The sequence below is a fragment of the Etheostoma cragini genome, chromosome 3 (genome assembly GCF_013103735.1).
Source record: "Etheostoma cragini isolate CJK2018 chromosome 3, CSU_Ecrag_1.0, whole genome shotgun sequence".
Classification (NCBI taxonomy): Eukaryota; Metazoa; Chordata; class Actinopteri; order Perciformes; family Percidae; genus Etheostoma; species Etheostoma cragini.
This window is the reverse complement of record NC_048409.1, coordinates 22,279,295-22,285,882: the sequence shown is the minus strand read 5'-3', so window position 1 is coordinate 22,285,882 and position 6,588 is coordinate 22,279,295. Positions and strand designations below refer to the sequence as shown.

Here is a 6,588-nt window from a genome sequence, read left to right as displayed (position 1 = left end):
TATATATTTTTTTTTTCCGTTGTACTGCACATTGCTGCTGCTCCTCTTTTCATCCTGTGTGTTTAGCTCTACCTTTTAGCTACCAAGTGAGGCATCACACTTCTGATTCCTCTTTGTTGACACGTGTGCAGTACCTAGGTATGCACTGCTAGCTTGTTACATTGCATCCTGCTGTAGATGTTGTTTTCTGCCTTGCATAAACAGTAGGAGAGGTACATTGCATCATGGTTGCGCGTGGAAGAGATTAAGTCTGAGGAGAATTTTTACAATTAAAAAGATTTTGTAGCGAGGATAAACGGAATGCCATTAATTGCAAATAATTTCTAATGTTATCACAAATTTGACTCCAGTTAGAAAACCATTTGAGAACAGAAACGTTTCACAAACTTTAAGGAAAGTTTGAATGACCTGAAGTCAAGCATCCATTGAACATGGCTGGTGTTGGGAGATTAAATGCTGCCTCGATTTTTGCAAAACAAGTCTAACTCCAATTCCCTTCTAGCGCAGGTTATGCATGGTTGCACTTTCTGACATCCGGGCGCTACCTTTGGCCTCCATGTTAGCTGTTGCAAAGTCCTAATAAAATGTAGTCAGATAAGGCAAGTTTCCACAACATTTTTATCATGGACCGCCACTTTTTTAACCAGCTACGCCAATTGGGTTCCTTCATGATTAAGTTTCATATCTGAAAATATAAGTACATATGTGCGGAATTTTTATCTTAATACATTGCTCAGTAAATTGCTCAAATTATTATTGAGCTTGATAATTCTAATTTTTGATCTCAATAAATGATTTATTGAGCTCAATAATTCACATTTTTGAGCTCAGAAACTCAAAAATGGGAATTATTGAGATAACCTATGAAGCACAAATGCTATTTGACCTGATATTTTTATCTAAATAATTGAATTACTGCTCTCAATAATTTGAATTGTTTTGAATATTAGGATGCCTTTGTGATAACAAAATATGATTTTGGGCTACTGACAGAGTGGATTTGACTTTATCTCGCTTTGACAGACCATCCACACGATGTGGAGTGGAGGAGGGTCTGGCTAGTCCACATAACAACCCGGAATGGGAGTAAAACATGCTTCGGTTTGCCATTTTTAAAACCAATCACAATGGGTGGTGCTAAGCTTTGCACAGTAAAATAGTTGTGCGAGAGAAAACTCAGATTGGACAGATAGTCTAGCTCAGAGGTGCTCATTACGTCGATCGCGATCTACCGGTCGATCGCAAAGGCGGTGGGGGTAGATCACATGGCATTAAAAAAATCAAGATGTCAGCCTATATGCCAATATAGCCTACTATTTGTCACTTGATTGACATACAGGACAACCAGTCTAACGTCTGATATTTTCGTCAGCCAAACATCCATCCTTACTATGACATTTGTCACTAACAACTGATTTTTTTTTCTGACACATGGGTCAGCATGCATGCGCATGCAACAGGGGTAAAATTCCAGCAAACTAGCGAGTTGCCGAGTTAGCCTAGCTAAGTTATTTCTAATAATCTAAAAAAAAAGGTATAAAAATGAGTGGGAGAGCTGGACCAAGTAAAAAGCCAAAAACTTACCACTTCCATACAGAATAGTAGGAGGACTTTTTTTCACAATGTCCTATTCAAAGTGCATTTGCCTCATCTGCAAATCTACCATTGCTATTCAGAAGAAGGGAAATGTGGAACGGCATTTTTGGACTATTCATAAAAGCTACGACGCTGAATTCCCTCCGCAAAGTGCACTGAGGAGAAAGGTGAAAGAACTAAAATCCCAGTTGTCTGGACAGCAGGCCTTTTTCTCACAGCTTACCGCGAAAGCAAGACCGCCACACAAGCATCGTTACGGGTGAGACACATCATCGTTAAACACAAGAAATCCTTTTCGAGAGCTCTGTCCAGAGATTAAAGACTTTTACTTGTATCTAAACATGCAGAATACAACCAGCTAAATAACGCTCAGTGGCTACTAGACTTAGCATTCTTAACCGATCTGACCAAAATGTTGAATGACCTTAATGTTGAACTGCATGGAAAAGACAAAACAGTGGTCAATATGATCAGCTCAGTCAATGCGTTCAAACGAAAAATGCATCTGTGCATATGTGCGCAAAGCTACAGCGCCATGATGACAAACTTTCAGAACCTCATATCAGAGCTGGAGACACAAGGAATTGTGCATGTGCGCAACTTGACAGTGGACGCTACACAGAGCAGATTGAAAACTGTCTGTCAGACTTTAACAAACGGTTTCAAGACTTTGCATTATTGGAGCCAGTCGCTACATTCATGTGCTACCCTATTCGGGAAGATGCTGAGGTGGAGTGGAGGATGAGATCCAGACACTGCAAGATGACATTGAGCTCAAGTCAAGGGCCCATGGACAGTTTTGGAACTTGCTGACAGAAGAAAAGTACCCCAACATGAGGAAATGTGCTACCTCCTTGACCGCATTGTTCGGCTCCACTTATTTATGTGAGTCAGCCTTTTCCCACGTGAAGATTATTAAGTCCAAATACCGTTCCACTATGACTGATGATCATTTGGAATTGTGCTTGAGGCTGTCTATCAGCAGCTACTGTCCGTGCTATGCATCCCTGGCTGATTCCATTCAGGGCAAGTCGTCATAGTGAGGTGGTGACAAAAAAGATTATGGGTTAATGCAGTTATGCAAGGTACACCAATTTATATTGTACATATCATTTTCAATATATTTATAAATATATGTTTTTGCATTGTTATAGTAGGTAGATCATTTTGACTTGGTCATTTTAAAAGAAGCTTGCCAGCTGAAAAGGTGTGGTCACCACTGGTCTAGGTAGTAGGGCTGGTCGATTTATTGGTCGATACGTTCTGGCTCAACCAAAATTCTGATTGATCGATTTTTTGCCGTGTAATTTCATCAGATGGAAGCATAGACCATTACGGTCTATGGGTGGAAAGCACTTATTGCTTATGGGGGTGTTTTCAGAGAACCCCTGTTTCACGGGTAACAGTCTGTCTTCAGAACCCCCCCTTGTTTTCACTTTTTTGGATTAGCCCAACCCACTGGGGACAGATTGAAGATAGAACTAGAAAGCCTAGAAAGCCAGTTTGCATATCGCATCTCGACTGCAAAGATGGCATATCACCTAAAAACGGTAAGCTAACTTTTCTGCGTTAGGTTGCCCTGTCTGTTTTGAGTAGGCTTAATGAACATATCCGAATTGGCATATATTTTATAGTCTAATAATCGTTTTATAACTACCGGCGCACCCACCCGCAACTACGGTAGGATCCCCCAGACCCCCCCACACCCCGCTGGATGTTAAGCCTCTACCATCCAAACGCAAAAATACTATCACAGAAAGAATTGTCAACTTTATTGCTCAGGATATGAGGCCCATTGCTGTTGTGGCGGGCTGAGGTTATAAGAACTTGTGCAACCGTGCAAGGACATGCACAGAGAACTGATGCAGCGCTGTCAGAGCCGAAGGGGCGAGTGTCATTCAGTGCAGTAGCCTACTGCAAATAGCCTACAAGGACAAGTACTGCGGGACAGTACAGTTAATTAATCTAACAGGTTTTTTCCGCGATGAAAACTTCCTGCGACACAAGAGCAACCCAGTAAATTGAATGTCAAGGATATAGACAAGATTTGACTAGATTTGATCATCTGAATTAGCAGAATATTGACAAAAACATAATGAGCTCAGTAATTATTTGATTTTGTGTACTGTACCGTCCAACTCTTGTTGACGATGTTTGCTGGTACGGTTATCTCAGTCTTCATACCAGGAGGAAGGTACAGACCTGTACTGATCCACTCAATGTATTTAAGGCACAAGAGACATTTTACATTATTCATATTAATGCAATGTAGTACCACACACGCTACTGTGACATATTAAATTGTATACAGACAATTTACAGCTCTGCAAGTTTATCTCATCATCATTTTACATATTTGTTTACAACAAAGTGGTCTTACCTTCTGTGTGAATATTAATCATGATGCTTTGGTTGTTTTTAACAGTCAAAGGGATATCCTTGATGAGGTAAGGCAGGAGGGCATCAGGATCTGGGGAAGTGTTGTATACCGCTGTCCCTAAACTGAGGAGTAGGCGGCCTTTTGGACTCCTAACAGGGTTCTTCTTACTCACCTTGACATAAAAGGAATAATCTTAGTAACACAATCTTGGTTGGATTGTTTTCCAGTGGGGACACAGTGAGGGTGACAATATGAAATGAATGAATGAAATTAATGGAGCTGCCTTAGTGATAACTAAATGTATGTGTGGTACATACATTTTGGAATGTAAAAAGTACAGTACGTTAGTATTCTCAGAAAAGCATTGCAGGTGTTGCTCCTTAGGCTGTGACCACAAAAATCTATTGTGTGTTAAATAACAACAACCTAAAACGGCCTGTTAACATTACAAACGTAAATGTTGTAACAGTTTTGCTAAAGCTTGCCCTCACAGTTTGGTCAAATCTTGTGGGCAGGGCTTGTATTATATTAAAATGTCATATCTACTGAACTGTACGTGCTATTGCTATCCCATTTGTGGGCGTGTGTTGATATGAGCTCTGAATGGCCATGACGAATGTTGGGCCACTTGACCAATAGCTGGCACTGTAGCAGCATTATATGAAGGAATCTCTATCTGCCTATCTGTGTATGTATGAATGCATCCAATCAACTTCACACTTGGCAGGTGTATTGCTGAGAACCCAGGAGATTCCAGTGTTGTAGTAGTAGTAGCAATGTATTATAAATGTAAAAATGAAAATAAACAATATACATATATACATGCATCATACATACAGTGTGTGTGTGTGTGTATATATATATATATATATATATATATATATATATATATATATATATATATATATATATATATATATATATATATATATATATATATATATATATACACAATTAAAATGACAGATAAATAAGGTCATGTACTTCTTAGCACAAACTTCCAAAATTATTGTAAGTAATTTAAGCAAAAAATTCCCATGTTCAAAAAGGACAACAAACTTATCGGGTCCTACCCCTTTCTCTATGTTTATCCTTTAGTAAATACAAAATCTGACGTTTCCCTTATTTTACACATCATAGACACAGATAGATACACCTCAGCTTTTTTTCTATTTTTTTTCCTCTTTCTTTACCATCTATCTATAGTAGATTAAGTAATACCACATCCATACTAGACTAAGTAAATACTAGATGCCAAGGAACCATACAGTCATTATGCAATCTATCACTTTAAAATCCTTTTTGTATGTCTTTAATATATTAGTGTTGAATAATCTCTTGAAAATGCTCATTTTTGTAACTCCTTTGGTTGTAAGGCAGTGATATTTATTAGCATTTGTTCTCGAAAGTTTCCTTTTAAATACAATTGTTCCTCTAAGTAATGTTTGCTCTTTTGTAGATCATTTGTGCAATTTTAAAGTCAACAATATCTCTGAATTTTAGTGCTTTTAATTTAACAAACAGTGGATTAGTTGGTGCTCTATAAGTGGTTTTATTTACAATTATTTAGGCTCTCTTTTGAAGAATGAATATATGTTCATTATTCGTTTTGTGTTTTCCTATACCTCCAAACAATAATGAGTGTTGCTTTAATACATAATTGTTTTTTACACAGAATAGCAATTGATTTGGATATTTTGGCATTAATATAGTGTATATGTAACTTCCAACATAATTCTTCATCAATTATCACTACAAGAAATTTAAGTTCTTTTACTTATTGAATTTCAATGCCATTTATCATAAGTTTTTTTTGTAATGTTGTGGCACGATCACCAAAAATTATAAATTTAATTTTAAGTTCAGTGTTATTTAATTAGCATCAAACCAGCTCTTTTGTTGATCCAAATTTCCCCCAGAAAAGATTAAAGATTTTCTTTACCGTTGATTCATGGTTTTGCGATTCAACATATTGTTGTCTATTATGTAAGTATTTAACCATGAAAGTGCAGTCCCCCTAATTCCATATTTGTTTAATTTCCTGATCAATAAATTGTGGTCTACTGTATCAAATTCCTTCTTAAGATCCAAGAATATCCCCACTGCATATTGTTTTTGTTCTATTGCTGTTGAAAGTTCTTCTACAATTTGAAGAATTGCATGTGAAGTTGTCCTATTAGCCCTGAAACCATATTGCTGATCACACAATATATTATGTTTAATTTTAATTTTAATCTCTGTGTCCACACTATGTTAGTAATCACACACAGTCCTGAAATACACGCACACACACACACATGCTCAGGATCTATACATGCACTAATGGAGAGATGTCAGAGTGAGTGAGTTGTCAGCCAAACCAGCGCCCTGAGCGGTTGAGGGGGGTACGGGGCCTTGCTTCTCTCCAGCCACCAATCCACGCTCTATACTTTTTGGTGCATACGGGGACTTGAACCAGTGACCCTCCGGTTCCCAACCAAACGCCCCACGGACTGAGCTACTTGGCCGTTTCTCAATACCAAGTAAGCAAAGATCGGACTTGTGTTCTTGGGGAGACCGTACTTGCTGGTTGTACCTGGAAGACTGTACTCGCGAGTTCAGAAGCAGACAAC

The 6,588-nt window shown here is 38.2% G+C and overlaps 1 protein-coding gene across 1 annotated transcript in view; it reads right to left on the bottom strand.

Annotated features, from left to right (window-relative positions):
* zgc:162193 (TRPM8 channel-associated factor homolog) overlaps positions 1-6,588 on the bottom strand; it is a 42,004-nt gene that overhangs the window by 5,210 nt on the left and 30,206 nt on the right.